We start from the raw sequence: 18,165 nt of genomic DNA, 5'->3' as shown, positions 1-18,165 counted from the left end.
TAAGGGTTGCTGTCTCTATTCAGTCTCATAGCGAAGGCAGCTGATTGGATTGAATATTAGGAGGGGACTGCTCTGGAGGAAGACATGTGAGGACAGGTCCTCCACAGAGAGCGGATTTCCCTCTCCCAACCTTGGATTTTGCCACTGCGGTGTTTTCTCCCTCCGCCCATATTCAACCTAATGGAGCAGCTTTAGAGCGCAGTCCTATTGGGATGCCTGTCAGCCTCCAAACTCGGAAGCTGATGGGCATCCTATGCAGAGTAGGGGGACCACAGAGGCCCCCCTCAGAGGCACCTCCATAGAATCACAGAATAGTAGGGTTGGAAGAGGCCAAGGCCATCGAGTCCAAGCCCCTGCTCAATGCAGGAATCCAAACCTCCACACTCCTTCCACTCTGCATTTTTACTAGACAAGCATTTTTGCCCACCTAGCTGGGGCTCTGTGGAACAGGAGGGAAGAAGTCAGGGAAGGCTGGAGGATTCCTCCTAAGCCAGCTTCCCCAGTCCCCTCCCCCTACCCACCCATAGAACTGCCCCCTTTCCCTCCTCTCCGAGGTCCTTCTCGGAGAAGCAGCCAACGTGGTTCTTTCCATGCTGGTTGCGAGGGGGAGTGGAGCTCGGACTTCTGGGTCCTGGGTCAGAGCACTGTCGGACCTCAGATTCAGGAATCCAAACTATCCAATGGCCCCCCAGATGCTGTCCAGGGGCCATAGGATTGCTCCCTCCATCTATTAGATTGAATAAGAGCAGCATCCCTTGGGAGAATTACATCTTCCATGGTTCCCTGCACTTGGCACACCAATAGCTAGTGTGTCCAAATGACAGGAAGGAAGGAAGGAAGGAAGGAAGGAAGGAAGGAAGGAAGGGGCAGGTGGGCAGGCAGGCAGGCAGGAAAAAATCCCTCCTTTCATTCTGTCACTTGCCTGTCCTGCTGCTCTCACCACCAACTACAAATATGGAAAGTAAAGGAGGGGTGTGTTAGAGGGGGGACATTTTGAAATGGGGGAGGGTGGCAAAGATGCATAAATATTTCTTTCCCAAACCCTCAGGCAGGCTTGAAAAATTACCCAAGATCTTCTGATTTTTTTTTCTTCCAAAGATCTTGGGTAATTTCTAAGTAAATCTAACCTTCTGAGCATGAGGGATCAGTCGCACAAATCTCTCTGTGGGTGGAAAACGTAAAATGGCTATAGTAAAAAATGTAACCACTGCTTGCCAGAGGTCCAAAGTCCTAAATCCATAGTGCTCACTATTCATAAAGACACATTCATAGTGAGCGAGTGATACAGGCAAACCCAAAATTACCTAATTAGCATCCTATTTGGAAGACAAAAATTTGATTAAAAACGAATGCCTGATATTTTAGTGACTCTGCACAAGCGTGGTGGACTGGTTAATGTGGGGACACTGCAGCAGAAACTGCACTGTGACACTGCATCAGGGAGAACTCAAGACTGAATTTTTCTCCTTTACATGCTAGTTTTCTGTTTGCATGGAGTATTTTTGTGTGCTGGTAGAACTCAGCCATGCAACTCACCCCACCCCCATCAGCAACCTGAAGTGGTACATACAGACCAGGAAAAGCTTCACCACATGTTTCTATTCATTATATAAACTAGTTCTAGTTGCACCTTAGAGAATAATGAACCTACATTTTAAAAATCTGGCTCTTCTAAGCTACTGTGTGGGACAAGCCAAAAATATGTTGCTCCACATTCAGCATGTACGTTCAGCATGGAGTCCTTTTTGTCAAAAATGTACTTCGATCATTGTGCACTTTAACAATGATCTGGGTGGGGAAGGAATCAAAGGCTTGTTTCAACCGGTGGCCAATTGCAAAACCTCAAGCTATACCTGATACGAGCACGCAGCACTGCTTCTATATTTCAAAAAATCTGTAGCAAAATCATACCAAGCCAGGCTTGTCCCCTTCCAGAAATTAGCGTTTCGGCTCATTCCAGATTGCCCCTGGAAGCATTAAAGTACAAGCGGTACTCACACAAGCGGTAGGGGCCATTTGCACAAGGAATTGGTGGGGTGCAGGAGGATCGGAGGAGGCATAAGCGCCCCATTGGGAACTGGCCCAAATGTCAAGGCTGCAGCCCTATGCACACTTTCCTGGGAGTAAGTCCCACTGAACACTATGGAGCTTACTTTTGAGCAGACACATATATAATTGCACTATTGCACGTAAAAGGAGTTAGGAGCATAGAAAGCTATCCTTTGCTAATCAAACCATTGGCCCATCCAGCTCAGTACTTTCTTCCCTGACCAGCAGTGGAGCCTTCCCAAAGTTCTGTTATTCTTTCATCCACAGTTGGTGTGTTGTTTAATCCAAAGCAGCCTGGGAAAAGCTGTGTCCGAGTGGGGAAAGGGTTACGCGTGTGTCCTTCTCCAGCTCAGACACTGCACACTTTGGGGTAAAACATGCACACACATACGGAGGAAAGCACCATGGAACTCCACTTAATGTGCAGTTTGAGCCCGAGTAAAGCTCTGCCAGTAAAAACAGGATACTAGTTAGGCAACTGGCAACAGGAAGCATGAACAGAAGGAACCATTCAGGGAAGGAAACATATTTTCTTCCATTGCAGTCTCTGATCTTGCTTATGAAACATCATTGTATTTGTCCTTGTTTTTTCCTCCCCTGATGATGAATTCACAGTACGGTCTGAAGCACAGTACTAAGATCTATAACCTTGTTCAGAGTTTTCATGGGGGTGTTAGTATAATGTTTTGAGAACTGATCTCAGAGGAAAAAACTAGAGAAAAGGGACAAAATACCTTGGCTTGTGGGATTCAGGATGAGAGGAAAACACGTCAGGAATGGTGTATTCACTGGTATTGTCTCTCCCTAACCTTAGAATGAACATGGATACTAGGAGTGTCGAACCTCTTTCAGCTTGAGGGCCAATTCAATTTTGGTGAAGCTCTTGGGGAGGGGGGGCAAAATAACAAAAATACCAGCATGTATTAGTTTAAAGCTCTTGCTAGCAGTAGCTAAGCCTTAGGAGAGGAATTTCAACCTTTTCGGGGGGGGGGAGAATGTGCAAAAATCAGGAAGCTGCTAAACAATTGGTGATGAGAGAAAGGGAGAAGGGTCAGGAGGAAGGGGCATGACCATCTGGGAAACCCTGGAGGATTGGATTGGGACCTCAGGTGGGTCGGAGTTAGCCCACAAGCCTGGGGTTCAACACCCCTTATGCACTATTTTCAAAGCTTTAATCCTCCAATACCATGGGCATTGCATGGGGGAATACAAGGGCACATGCCCCTAAACTTTTCTTAAGTGCCCTGAATCTCCAGGGCTGTGCTGCAGGTGCATGATGTTATCTTGAGTGGCTTACAAAAGGGTCCAAGAGGGCTGTCTTTCCCTCATTGCACCCACAACCAGGGATGCTGGAGAAATTCAAGACAGACTAAAATCAGCTTGGATTTCTAAGAATCCGACCTGTGGAATCTGCTGCGGACCCACCCCCTCAGGCCATGCAGAGTCCGTGGACTTCCGGATACTTTTTTTTTTTTTTTTACCTCTCCCAAAATTTAAGCATATTTATTCTTAGGAATCCCTTCATGTATCACTGCCTTGTTGTGGCGAAGGGGCTTGCGTAACTCAGTGAAGCCATAAGCTATGCCGTGCAGGGCCACCCAAGACGGACAGGTCATGGCGGAGAGTTCTGACAAAATGTGGTCCACTGGAGAAGGAAATGGCAACCCACTCCAGTATTCTTGCCAAGAAAACCCCATGGAATCACAAGGCTAAAAGATATGATGCCGGAAGATGAGCCCCTCAGGTCAGAAGGTGTCCAATATACTCCTGGGGAAGAGCAGAGGGAATTTCCAAGTAGCGCCAGAAAGAGTGAAGCGGCTGGGCCAAAGCCAAAAGGACACTCAGCTGTGGATGTGTCTGGTGGTGAAAAGAAAGTCTGATGCTGTTAAGAACAATATTGTTTAGGAACCTGGAATGTAAGATCAATGGATCAAGGTAAGCTGGTGGTGGTCAAATATGAGATGGCCAGATTGAATATAGACATCTTGGGAATCAGCAAACTAAAATGGACAAGCTTGGGTGAATTTAATTCAGGTGACCAATGTATCTACTACTGTGGGCAAGAATCCCTTAGAAGAAATGGAGTAGCACTCATAGTCAACAAAAGGGTGGGAAAAGCAGTACTGGGGTACAATCTCAAAAACGATAGAATGATCTCAGTACGAATCCAAGGCAAACCATTCAACAACACAGTAATTCAAGTCTATGCCTCAACCACTGATGCCGAAGAAGTTGAGGTTGATCGGGTCTATGTTCTATGTTCTATGAAGACCTACAACACCTTCTAGAACTAACACCAAAAAAAGATGTCCTCTTCATCATAGGGGATTGGAATGCTAAAGTAGGAAGTCAAGAAATCATTGGCATAACAGGCAAGCATGGCCTTGGTGTACAAAATGAAGCAGGACAAAGGCTAATAGAATTTTGCCAAGAGAACACGCTAATCATAGCAAACACTCTTTTCCAACAGCACAAGAGATGACTCTACACATCGACATCACCAGATGGTCAATATCGAAACCAGATTGATTATGTCCTTTGCAGCCAAAGATGGAGAAGCTCCATACAGTCAGTCAAAACAAGACCTGGAGCTGACTGTGGCTCAGATCATGAGCTGCTTCTTGCAAAATTTCGGCTGAAATTGAAGAACGTAGGGAAAACCACTAAACCATTCAGGTATGACCTAAATCATATCCCTTATGAATATACAGTGGAGGTGAGGAATAGATTTCAGGGATTAGACCTGATAGACAGAGTGCCTATGGACGGAGGTCCGTAACATTGTTCAGGAGGCAGCAACGAAATCCATCCCAAAGAAAAAGAAATGCAAGGAAGCAAAGTGGCTGTCTGATGAGGCTTTACAAGTAGCTGAGGAAAGAAGGGAAGTGAAAAGCAAGGCAGAAAGGGGAAGATACCCAACTGAATGCAGAGTTCCAGAGAACAGCAAGGAGAGACAATAAGGCCTTCTTAAATGAACAATGCAAAGAAATCAAAGAAAACAATAGAATGGGAAAGACTAGAGATCTCTTCAAGAAAATCGGAGATCTCAAGGGAATGTTTTGTGCAAAGACTAGGGATGGCGGAGAATTTCTCCACGAATCTTTGGGAGGCTGAGTGCTGACGCATTTGGCCCCCCAAAAGTGTTGGGGAAATTCTCCGCCGGCCCACCGCCCCCCCCCCAGGATGGGACTTACCTTCGGCGAATGTCCCTCTCGGCGGCGGGTCCCAGCAGCGGTTCGGTGGCGGTTCGGCGGGGGCAGGGGCGGCGGCCGGTCTCCCGACCGGCTGCCACCGCCGCCATTACAAAATAAAAAAGTACAGTAAAAAAAACACACACACACCCGTGATAGGCTACGTGACGATTTATATAGCCTATCACGGCTACATTTCCAAAGTCAGCCGTGATAGGCTATGTAAATCGTCACGTAGCCTATCACAGGTGACTTTGGGGGGGGGAAAGCGCATACGCAAATGGCGGTGCCCCATGGGTGCCACCATTTGCATTCCTTATTTGGACAGGGGTGGTCTACGTAAAGATTTACGTAGACTATGGCGAAAATAAGGGAACGCTATTTGCATTGCCCTTATTTTTGCCGTAGTCTAGGTAAATCTTTACGTAGACTAGACGTGCCAAAATAAGGAACATCTTATGAAATGGCCCATGGGCGCCGCCATTTGCATACGCGCGTTGTTGTTGTTTTTTCACTCAGCCGTGATAGGCTACATAAACATTTACATAGCCTATCACGGCTGACTGCAGGAACGCAAACGGCGGCGGCTATGGCCACCGCCAGTTGCAGTCCTGGCAGGACAGGATTCGCGGCGGGAGGGACGGGACGCCCCCCCCGGCCAGAATTTCAGGGGGGAGGGATGGGGCGCCTACCCCTCGACCAGAATTTTGGAGGGGAGGGACGGGACGCCTCCCCCCCGGCCAGAATTTCGGGGGGAGGGATGGGGTACCTCCCCCCCAGCACGAATCAAATTTTGTCAAGGTAAGTGACTTTCATACATCCCTAAGAGGAACTAGAGATCAAATCGCCAACATTTGCTGGATCATGGAAAAAGCAAGAGAATTCCAGAAAAACATCTATTTCTGCTTCACTGACTGTGCTAAAGCCTTTGATTGTGTGGATCACAACAAACTGTGGCAAATTCTTAAAGAGATGGGAGTACCAGACCACCTTACCCGTCTCCTGAGAAACCTGTATGAGGGTCAAGAAGCAACAGTAAGAACTGGACATGGAACAACCGATTGGTTCAAAATTGGGAAAGGAGTACGACAAGGCTGTATATTGTCACCCTGCTTATTTAATTTATATGCAGAGTACATCATGAGAAACGCCAGGTTGGATGAATCACAGGTCAGAATTAAGATTGCCAAGAGAATTATCAACAACCTCAGATACGCAGACGATACCAACCTAATGGCAGAAAGCGAAGAGGATCTAAAGATCCTCTTGTTGAGGGTGAAAGTGGAGAGTGCAAAAGCTGGTTTGAAACTCAGCATTAAAAAAACTCAGATCATGGCATCTGGCCCCATCACTTCCTGGCATATAGAAGAGGAAGAAATGGAAGCAGTGACAGATTTTATTTTCTTGGGCTCCAAGGTCACCGCAGATGGTGACTGTAGCCATGAAATTAAAAGACGCTTGCTCCTTGGGAGGAAAGCTATGGCAAACCTAGACAGCATAGTAAGAAGCAGAGACATCACCTTGCTGACAAAGGTTCGTATAATCAAAGCTATGGTTTTCCCAGTAGCAACGTATGGCTGTGAGAGCTGGACTATATGGAAGGCTGAGCGCTAAAGAATCGATGCTTTCGAACTGTGGTGCTGGAGAAGACTCTTACGAGTCCCCTGGACTGCAAGGAGGTCAAATCTTTCCATCCTAAAGGAAATCAATTCTGACTACTCATTGGAAGGACAGATACTGAAGCTGAAGCTCAAATACTTTGGCCACCTAATGCGAAGAGAAAACTCCCTGGAAAAGACCCTGATGCTGGGAAAGATTGAAGGCAAAAGGAGAAGGGGACGGCAGAGGATGAGATGGCTAGATAGCATCACCGATGCAATGAATATGGACTTGAGCACACTCCAGGAGAGAGCGCAGGACAGGAAAGCCTGGCGTGCTCTCGTCCATGGGGTAACAAAGAGTTGGACATGACCGAACGACTGAACAACAACAACAATTCATAGGAAAATACACAAGTTTCTGCGGAGACTGGTAGATATACACAGGGAAAAGTTGAATGAAATGGGGGGCAATACGCTAAATGTTACATACTAAGGTAAATTATATAAATTGTTGCAAATCCTCTTCAGGAATTTTTTGCATGTTTTTCCACACAACAAAATCAACATTCAAAGTGTCTGTGAATGGACGATGGAACAAAAGGCACACAACAATCGGTGAAACACGGAGTGGGTTTTGCACAATCCATACATCCCTATCCACAACTACAAAGCCTAAGTCTGTCTATGTGGCTCTGAAATCTGCTACTTTCCCTCCCTGAAACTGGAGGGAGGGGAGCAGAGCCAGAAGGACAAGCCAGGGGTCACTTCTCAGTCTCTTGGCAGATATGCGCTCTCTCTATTGCCTATGAGAGATGGGTAACAAAAAAATCTCCTGGCTGTCCCTTAGCAACCACACTTCCTGCTCTTGGATGGGCTTCCCTGGGGCAAATTAATGGTCGCTCCCTGCCGATGTTACAATTTTCAAATGTGTACTTATCAGCCTTATTACAGGGAGGCCGGAGGGGGCCCACACTGATTTTTCCCCCTTCACTCACTTTCACTCTTTCAGTCACAAGCTAGGGAGGGGCTGGTGGGTGCAAGAGTTGCTCTGCCTTGCCCAGCCCTACCAATGCAAACACAGCTTACCTGGGAGCATCACCATGTAGAGGTCCCATCCATAGCTGCTACCCACTGGGAAAATGGAGCATGGGTGGCTCTGGAGACCAGCTCCTCTTCTTGCTACTGCTGTCATTGTGGGCTCTCCTTGGTTTCTTCCCACTAGATCTCCAGCAAAGAACATCAGTGGCTCAGAGTGCCTTTTACCAGCTTTGACTGGTTCAGTGGTTCTCCAGCTACAACCATTCCTGGAAAGGGATAGTCTGGCCACAGCGATCCATACTCTGGTTTCCTCGAGTAACCAATAATTGGACTACTGTAATGCTGCCCTAGAAGATGGCCTGGGCCTCCAGTGACAAAACTGGATCCAGGAGTACCTCCAAGGTACACATCTGCTCTTTCAAGAGGAGTGTGGCCCACTCAAGAGAACAGGCTGCACACCCAACTGCAGAACATGAGAAACACCTATCCACAAGGCCTGCATATTGTTGGGATTCAGCTTCAGTTTATTAACCCTTGTGCAGCCCATTACATAGTCAAGGCACCAGTTCAGCTGGATTGGTGGGGAGGAGACAGGCCTTCTCTGGGTTACTATTGTTGCTGTCCCAATCAGAATTGGTTTGCTCTGCAAAGGAGAATTCAGTTGCATATCACCTTCCTCTGTAGCAGTACTTGTAACTAACTCCAGCTAGCCATGACACATAGCCACCAGCAGAACATTGAGAGAACATCTGAGGACTGCAGTCTATGTGCAGTTACAGTGTCAAGCTGCAGCTGAGGTCAGCTTAATCCAGGTTTCCCAAACATGCATGAAAGTACCTTGAGAGGAAGGTAGACTTGCAGATTGTAGTGCTTGCCACCTGCCTGGTAATAGCTGTACACTTCAGATTCACCTCTCCTCTTTCAGTCAATTGTTTGCAGCTTATGCTAGGGTTTCAGAAAGAGAGCAAAGTAGTCAGGGACTGAAATGTGAACTGAAGGTCTGTGGAAGGAGAAAAATTATATTGGTGGGGGTGGCAGGTGTTTTTCCAGAAATCCTTTAGCAGATATAGTTCAAACAGAATGGAGAAGGATGGTAGATGTGCCAGAAGACATAGGAGAATTGGGATACTTGAGGAATTTGATCTTTGTGAACTCTGATACAAGCTGTTGGATGCCAACCAATCAGCAGTGCACACAGCTGGCTCTGCAGCAAAAACTGCAGAACTAGCAGGGGCAGGAGGAAGCCTGGTTAGCCTTGATATTAAGAAATGACACAATATCGGCTTTTTACAGGTACATCCATCAAGTGCGAAGTGGACACAGAAAAAAAACTGCTTAGATGGTATCCACTCTTGGCAAATTCAGTGTTTGTTTTTTTCTTCCTCCCTCCTTGAATTCAGAAAACGACACATGCACTGTCTGAATCATATGACACACACATGTGTCTCAGTGATTTTGCAGGAGCAATCTATTCCCACGCTTGTTTAGAAATTGGTTTGTAATGCAACCCAGGGGAATTCTGCGTATGAATATTTATTTAAGGCAGGCTAATTTAAAAAATAGAATAATGACCTTCTCCCCTTCATAAATTCAGGTACGGTACCATAATGCTGCACACAAAATTGAGTCTATGAACTTCTTGATGGGAAATACTATATCTGCCCACCTTGTCGTCATCCCCCCCGCAAAAAAACCCCTCACTCTAGCATTAGATCTGAGTCACACAAAGTGCAGAAAATAGCTATGCAAAACAGGAAACAATTACAATGTCAGAATTTGGCACTTTACAAAGTGCTGATATTTAACAGGATGAAGAAGCGCTCTCTGTATTTGCCAGAACCTTAAAACAAAGTCACATTAAAGCTATGCAGGGGGTTTCAGGTACCTGGTCAGATGTTTGAGCTGGTTCACACAATATGTTCATCACTTCATGACTCCAGCATCAAGAGGCTGCTGACTTCCATGTAAATGAGTCATCACAGATCACACTGTAAAGTGACATGAAAATTTTGTCTACATCACCTAAACTGGCCAGATGATCTGTTCTGGCCAGTATGTGTGGAAAGGAGTGATGGCACACTCACCCTCCCTGCATACTCTGTGTGCTGGTCCTGTCTCTGGCATGCACCTGGGGCCATAATGTTGAAATACAGCCTATATATATACAATCCAATCCATGTAGGCCCAAAGCATGTGGCTAATTACAAGATTTTGCCCAGGAAATCAACCATGCAAAACTGGCCTACGGAGGCTGGATTGTATAGAGTTAGGCTGTATTCAAATTTAGATGGTATATGATGATGATGATGATGATGATATAGATAGATAGATAGATGATAGATAGATAGATAGATAGATAGATAGATAGATAGACAGACAGACAGACAGACAGACAGACTCCAGTGTGTCTTACCTTAAAAAACAGTACAATCTTAACATTACAAAAATAGCAACCTAGGCAAAAACAGCATTAATGCAACTTGAATCAAATTAAAAGGCCTTGGAAAATAAAAGGGGTCTTTGCCTGGCACTGAGAAGACATCAAAGCAGGCACTGGGCTAGCCTCCCTGTGAAGAGAATTTCAGAGGTGTGGCACCCCCACTGAGAAGGCCCTCTCCCCTCACGTCACGCATACCTGAAGCACAGGTGCACCTCAAGGAACAGAAACTGCCAAAGTGACTTCAATGCACAGGCTGTTCATGATGGAATAGTTCAGGGGTACCACACAGGTCTGCAAGATGTTTTGAACTACAAGTCCCATCAGCCCCAACTAGCATAGCCAATGTTCAGAGATGGTGGGGGTTTGTAGTCCAAAACATCTGGAGAACACTGGGTTGACTACCCTTGGAGTAGATAATCCTTCAGGTTAACCACCCCACATGGATGTCCACGGACATCAGAGGCTGGGCAAGCTCATCAAGTGAGCAGGAAGGACAGGTACATGCTCTTTCTCCCCCTCCACACATCTGGAAAGGGCCCAAACACAATGCGTTTCAGGGAAGTCAGTTCACACTTTCAACTGCCAATCACCAATTGTTGAATCATCAAGTGATGAGAAATCCACTGATGTACACACATGTGTAGAGGGAATGGGTTTATCAAAAAGAGGGTTGTGATCTGCTCTACGCAGTGTAAAGCAACATGCAGCACAATCCTCTGCATGTTTACCTGGACACAGGTCAGTGGGATTTATTCCCTAGTAAATGTGTTGGATTGCAGCCCTAATTCCCGTGAAGGCTAATCACTTCTAGGGTTCTATTTCTCTGGTTGCAAACATCTTGAAGGCTTGCAGAAACAGTATCGTAAAATGCCAGTTCCACCACCACCAGGATTCCTCCTTCATATCAACATAAACTCCTGCTTTCACACTTACGCTGTTTACAGTGTTGCATACAAATTGCCACCTGGCATCGTTATGGCAACACCAGGTATCCAGATATTCTTAAGTGCTGACACGCTTCCTGACACACAGCTGGTTCTGTGTAGTTCACACTTTTGCCATCCACAGTTTTGCAACTTGTTGTGTCAGAGCAATAAATTCTACAGATTACAATGTCAGTTTTCAATTTCAGTTTCAGGCTTTATATGTTTTGAACATGTGGTGGACTGGACACACAAAACCATGATTGAGGTATGTGATCTTCTGACACTTGACTAATAATGCTGTTGTCAGGTTGGTCCCTTTAAATCATCAGAAGCATATCAGGAAGGAGCTCAGCTAGCTGCCATATGTTCACATTCTGGAGAACATGGGCTACAGTCATGATGTCACTTTATGTTATATTGGACATGTGAATCAGAGGTTACAGTGTCAGGTTGCAAGGTTCTTTTAGTTAGTTCCCATCTTATTTTTTACTTCATTTTTGTAAAACATTGAAAGTTACATCCAATAAAGAATACATTATATAATCTAGACTCCAGATTATATTACATCTATGGTTGCACTGAAGAATGTTCACTCATGGGGGGGGGGGAATAGTGCATTCAAAGGGTTAAATTCATTCCTAAGAAATCCCTTAAATGTACAAAAGTGCACCTTTTTTCAAACCACTTTGCTGCCATTTGTTTTCTCTAACTGGAGTTGCTTAGGCAAGGGGGATAGCTTTCTCTTTCCTGGAGTGATCCCAGACAATCAGGGATCACAATAGTCCTGTGCAGGTGTTCAAAGAATATATGTGGGCATAATATATGAAGAGGGTGTGAGGCACACACAAAAGCCCCGCCCTCAATGTCTGTGTTCCTGCCAGTTCTTCCCCCAACCTTCCTGCATTGAGTGGGAAGACCTAAATGTGCCTAGAATCCTCCCCACAATCAGGAACTCTGATTGTGCAGGTTTACCAGTTGTGGGAAGGATACTTACTAAACCATCTTCAGATGAATGCACTTAGGATCCCCCTTCAGACCTTCCTGTTCAATGCTGGAAGATTGTGGGTACAGCTGGTGCACCTGGGGATATTAAGGGCATGTCTTGTATGCATGCCTTTACACCCACTCCACATAGGGTTTTGGTGAATATGATGATGTCAAAGCATTGTGTAGCCAATCAGATGCATCTGAGATAACACTGAGGGCAAATTAATGAGTTAGAGTGAAAGTCAGTCTGAACTGGTCACATGGATGATCCTAGCCAATTAGGGATCATATAATGAATGATATCACTGAAGGCAAACAAAGCCTATTCAGGACATTATTTCCTATAGAGGTGAGCACTTTATTTATCCATCACAACCTTCCTCCACTCCAGAACAAAACAAAACAGCAGAAATGGGTGCCTCATACACTTTCCTTACCATACTCTCCAGCACACTCCCCCACTCTTTTTGTCTTCTGTACAAATAATGTCCCACTGGGTAATATACCACTCAGTTGTAAACAATATCTTAAGATTACTGCAGGACTGCGAAGATATGTAGCAAAGTACAATGCTTCACATTTATCAGTCATCAGACACAGTTCAGAGACTGCAGCAAGAGAATTAAGATCACACTCCTTGAAATAGCTATCAGCTGGGAGGAAAAAATCCTAGCTATTGTTATTTCTATAAAACGTTGACACATCCATTATTAGCAAAATTGCTCCATGAAATTGCTATGCATGCAGATATATAGTACCATTTCCATAATTCATTTCTGACATATATCTTGCTGTTTGCATTTATAGCAGACTTTCATTTCTTGACTTTTATTGTTTTGGTAATGTATTTCACCCCCATCCATGCCCCACACTGTCTCAGCCTGACAGACAGGGTTCTATGATTTAGAAATGGTTAAGTGTTATTCCCTGATTGTTTATCCCAAAGAGTTTCCTATAAATTGCAACGTAACTTTGGGTAACTTCCAGATTGAGCAGTGGATTGGTGAGAGGGAAAGGGGTCATTTAACTCTTTCCATTTCTGCTCTTTGTCCACTCAAAATTGGCCCACCATTTGCTTTCCTACTCTTTGAGGGAAAGATATGGGGACCCCCTGGGGTGGGAGAAGCAGTTTGGGGGAAGGGGATTTTGAGTGAACAAATTAATCCTTTCCTTGAGTGGCAAGGAAAGGACTGAACAGCCCCTACCCTTCTTTCCAGTCTTCCACACTCTGAAGCCACTCAAAAATCTCAGGGGTTGGGGGAGGATTATCATGGAAGAACATGTATGGTATTGGACCTATTTCAATGGATTCCACATGAACCCCAAGTCACCCCATGATCTGCTCTATATCAAACAGGGCCAGACCTATCATTAGGCAGAGTGAGGCAGTTATCCCAGGTGGCAGATGCTGGGAGGCAGCAGTAAGCTGTTGGAAGAGAGAACTGTGCCACACAGCTCGCCCTGTGCCCGCTAAGCTAGCTTGCTGCCTTTAGGAGTAGTGGAGGATACTGTCCCATTGCCACTTTTGAAGAAAGGACCAACTGTCTGTCCAGGCAGTCAGCTTTTATACATGGAATGGAAGGGGGCCCATCTTGTTCTCTGCTTCAGGTAGTAAAATGTCTTGGGGCTGTGCTGATATCAACACTGGCCTATATTAGACTTGCCATAGTGATTGGTAGTGCCATTGCATCTTTCCTACCAAAAGGCACCAGGGAACTCAGACTAGGGCATTTGGCAGCAGGACCCAGCCACCCAGTTCTTTACAGCACTGTGGGGCAGCTCACAAGCAGAGGGTACTGCTGGCCTGATCCTGGCTGGATAATGACCTGAAGATGTATTAAAGCTCATCAGTCATCACCCAGGCTGGATCAAGTGACTGGGGATGCCAATAGAGGTGCTGCTGGCCTTATATAACTGCTTCTTTAGGGCACAATCCTATGCAGGTTTAGACAGAAAAAAGTCCTACAACTCCCAGCATTCTCCAGCCAGAATGGTTCACTGGGGAATGCTGGGAGTTGCTGTCTAAGCCTGCATAGGATTGCACGTTAAGTCTTGCTTCTCCAGCCTGCCCTGAGCCATTTATGTAACTGCTGCCTTAGTCTTGCTTCTCCAGTCTGAACCATTTGTCAGCCAGGTTGGTTATGTTACTGCCAGCAAGCACTGAACGATGCCGCCTGTCTCCGGACCAGGGCAACTGCCTTTGGGATTTGGTCCCTGCCTGCCTTGAACTATACTGCCTGCCTCTCACCCCGTTAATTGCCATCTCTGGAAACTGCTCCACACCCACCTTGGACAGTGCTATTCACCTCTAGCTCCTCAACAAAATCAATACTCTTACTGCACTCAAACCCCACTGCTTGCAGGTCTGAGCCCATGGGACCCTGACACCTGCCTCCCCTAGTTGTACTGCCTAGTGGGAGTTTGGGCCATCATAGTAAGTTTTCCCACCGCTGCTGGTGAATGCTATTGAGGTGGACAATGAAGGGGTCCGCCAAGATTCGTATGTTTGACTTTAAGAAAAGTCAGACATTAAAGCCCACTATAAATGTAGCAGCCAAGATCCCTGTGGTGAGTGTAATGCATGCCAAGATGCATAAAGCTACTAAATTCTTTGTTGTTGTTGTTCAGTCGTTCAGTCATGTCCGACTCTTCGTGACCCCATGGACCATAACACGCCAGGCCTTCCTGTCCTGTGCTCTCTCCTGGAGCGTGCTCAAGTTCATATTCATTGCATCCGTGATGCTATCTAGCCATCTCATCCTCTGCCGTCCCCTTCTCCATTTGCCTTCAGTCTTTCCCAGCATCAGGGTCTTTTCCAGAGAGTTTTCTCTTCGCATTAGGTGGCCAAAATATTTGAGCTTCAGCTTCAGTATCTGTCCTTCCAATGAGCACTCAGGGTTGATTTCCTTTAGGATGGACTGATTTGACCTCCTTGCAGTCCAGGGGACTCGTAAGAGTCTTCTCCAGCACCACAGTTCGAAAGCATCAATTCTTCGGTGCTCAATGACTATCTCCTGAAATCTCTGCCATACACACACACACACACACACACACTTATAATCCCATCCTGTGGCCAATTCACATAAAATGATTTCTGTGTGATTATCAGCCCAGTACCCACTCCTTGTTTTTATAAGGATGCGTTATATGTAGTGCATTATTCAGTAATTCAGTCTGCAGACTTGCACTACTGCTTTACAAGAGTCTTTTGAACTTCAGTTCTATTTTAAAGAATGGTAAGCATATAAAGTGCCCTTCCCTATTCCTGTAAATGAGTCCATAAAAGCTACGAGTCCACAAGCCTGTTTACTAACCCACTGCTGTTCATCTAGACCTAGCTTGCAGCACAATCCTGTGCAAGTCTACTTGGAAGTAAGCCCCACTGAATTCATTGGAACTTGCTCTGGGGTAACTGCACATAACATTGCTGCATTTGTCATGTGTGGCATATTGGTGGGGGGCGAGGGGGCAGTGACAGCCCCACCAAAGTGCCATTTCAGCACAATTGGAGGGGTTGTGGTTGGCAAGGGGAAAGGGGCAGTGGAAGTGGCTTGGCCATGATCGCGAAGAGTGATCGTAGCCACACCTGACAAGAGCGGCAGGGGTTTCTGCTGCTCTTGCCAAGCAGCTCTCTGCCTGCTGCCCTCTACCCACAGTGGATTGGGTGTCTTGGGTTCAGACAACATACCAACCCATCATGGTTAAAACAACCCCTAGAACAACCCATTGGTTGTTATCATTGGTTGTTTTTAAAAAAAAATTAACCCACCCCACATAAAGCTGTCCGAATTTGCACAACACACTATCCCATCATTGGTAGTCATCCATGATGGGCTAGCATGTCATGCAAACCTAGTCTTGGTCTTGTTCATTTTTTAAATCTCATGTATGCTTATCACTTTTATTGCTTACCAGCTTCTAGAGCAGGGGTAGGCAACATGGTGCCCATGGGCACCAATACAACCACAGACCCCTTTCTTTATGCCTACCAAGGTGCCCTATCCCTCCCACTTTTTTTTTAATTGCCACATTTTCTCACTGGTAGCTGGGGCTGCTGTGAAATAGGATTCTGTTGGTGCAGAAAATGGTGGGTTCAAAGGACTTGTTTAGTGTGTTGGGGCTCAGACCCCACATCTGCCTTGTATTCAGCCATTAACATAGGAACATAAGAGCCATACTGGATCAGACCAAGAGTCCATCTAATCCAGCACTCCGTTCACACAGTGGCCAACTGACTGCCAACCGAGAACCCACAAGCAGGGCATGAATGCAACACCCTCCCACCCATGTTCCCCAGCAACTCGTGCACGTAGGCTCACTGCCTCTGGTACTGGAGGTAGCACGTAGCCATCAGGACTAGGAGCCATTGATAGCCTTTTCTTCCAGGAATGTGTCTAACCCCCTTATAAAGCCATCCAAACTGGTGGCCATCACTGCTTCCTGTGATAGCAAATTCCATAGTTTAACTATGCGCTGTGTGAAGAAGTACTTCCTTTCATCTGTCCTGAATGTCCCGCTGATCAGCTTCATAGGATGACCCCGGGCTCTGGTATTTTGAGAGAGGGAGAAAAATGTCTCCGTATCAACATTCTCCACACCATGCACAATTTTGTAGACCTCTATCATGTCTCCCCTTACTTGTCCTTTGCCATGCCTACCATGGCATCCAGCTTATGGTTCTATCCTGCACAGTTTCTCAAATTGCCAAATGTGCCCTTGGGCTCCAAAAGGTTGCTTGCCCCTGCTTTACAGTAAACAAAGCTGGATTAATCAGGGATATTAAAAAAAAAAAAAGAATTCTCTTGATTTCAGCCTTAAAGATGGTGAAAGAAAGAAACCACAATTAGAGGTGTCCAATGTGGAGGTTTAACCTGGACCAGACAGGAGACCCATAATTTGGGCAGAGTAATCCTATGCAGAAGGGAGAGGGAGGAACTGAGGCAGAGGAATCACCTTTTTCCAATGCTTTGTTTGCAGGGTGGAAGTAGGTGTTTTTGCACCTTTTTATTTGAAATTTTTCGACCATTTTCTTTCTTTATATTTTTCTCCCCCATTGATTCCAATGAAAGAGAAACGAACCATACCAGCTCCAGGGCTGGTGTAGTTCTTCCCCCATTCTGGGAGCATCTCAGGGGCACAGGGGGGCTTTGGATGCTGTATTTCCACAACCTCTCTCAGAATGCCAATGGAACACTTCTTTGGGGGGCTCTCCAATAGTGGAGAAGCACCAGCTGCAGACCTTTCCACAGCCCCACAGAGGAGACTTGTGAAGTCGGGTCTTTGCCTCTGAGGGTAGACCTCTCTCTTCACCCTCAGAGGGAGAGATCTGAAAAATTCTATGACCCCCACCCCTAGGACTGTGGGATTACAGCCTAACATATACCTTGACAGCATACAAGCAGTGAACGCCAGTCTCCCATCATGACATAGGAAAAAGGCAGGTTTCTTTCATTGGTACTGGAGCGACCCCTTGAGTTTACATTCCCAAGCATGTCGCCATGTCTTGATACCTTTAATTAAGCCTTCAATTTCACCCTTATAAGCAATTTAATTGACCACAGATGTAACTAATGTAGCCCAAGCCAAAGGCACACAACTGCACTAAGTCCAATTATCCTGTACCAGAGTTCCTCAATAACAAAAAGTGGATGCTCTTAGAAGAAGAGTGTATTTATCCCTAACATTGTTTTGGTTATTTCCCTCTTAAAAGCAGTTGTTGCTCATCAACGGCATCAAATTATCTCAAAGGTACTATGAAAAAGGACACAATCCAGCAAAAGTTATGCACATTCTCATCTCACTAAATATGCGCGTATTGATTTATTTGATTTGTACTCTGCCTTGCTGCCAAGAAAATGGCACTCAAGGTAGATTATAATCACAGGAACTATTAAAAAAAAAACTTAATTAAAACCATAATAAAACAAATACAT

Source organism: Heloderma suspectum, chromosome 2, assembly GCF_057233095.1.
Source record: "Heloderma suspectum isolate Gila_16-S chromosome 2, 16-S_ref, whole genome shotgun sequence".
Lineage (NCBI taxonomy): Eukaryota > Metazoa > Chordata > Lepidosauria > Squamata > Helodermatidae > Heloderma > Heloderma suspectum.
Note: the sequence above shows the minus strand (reverse complement) of the source record.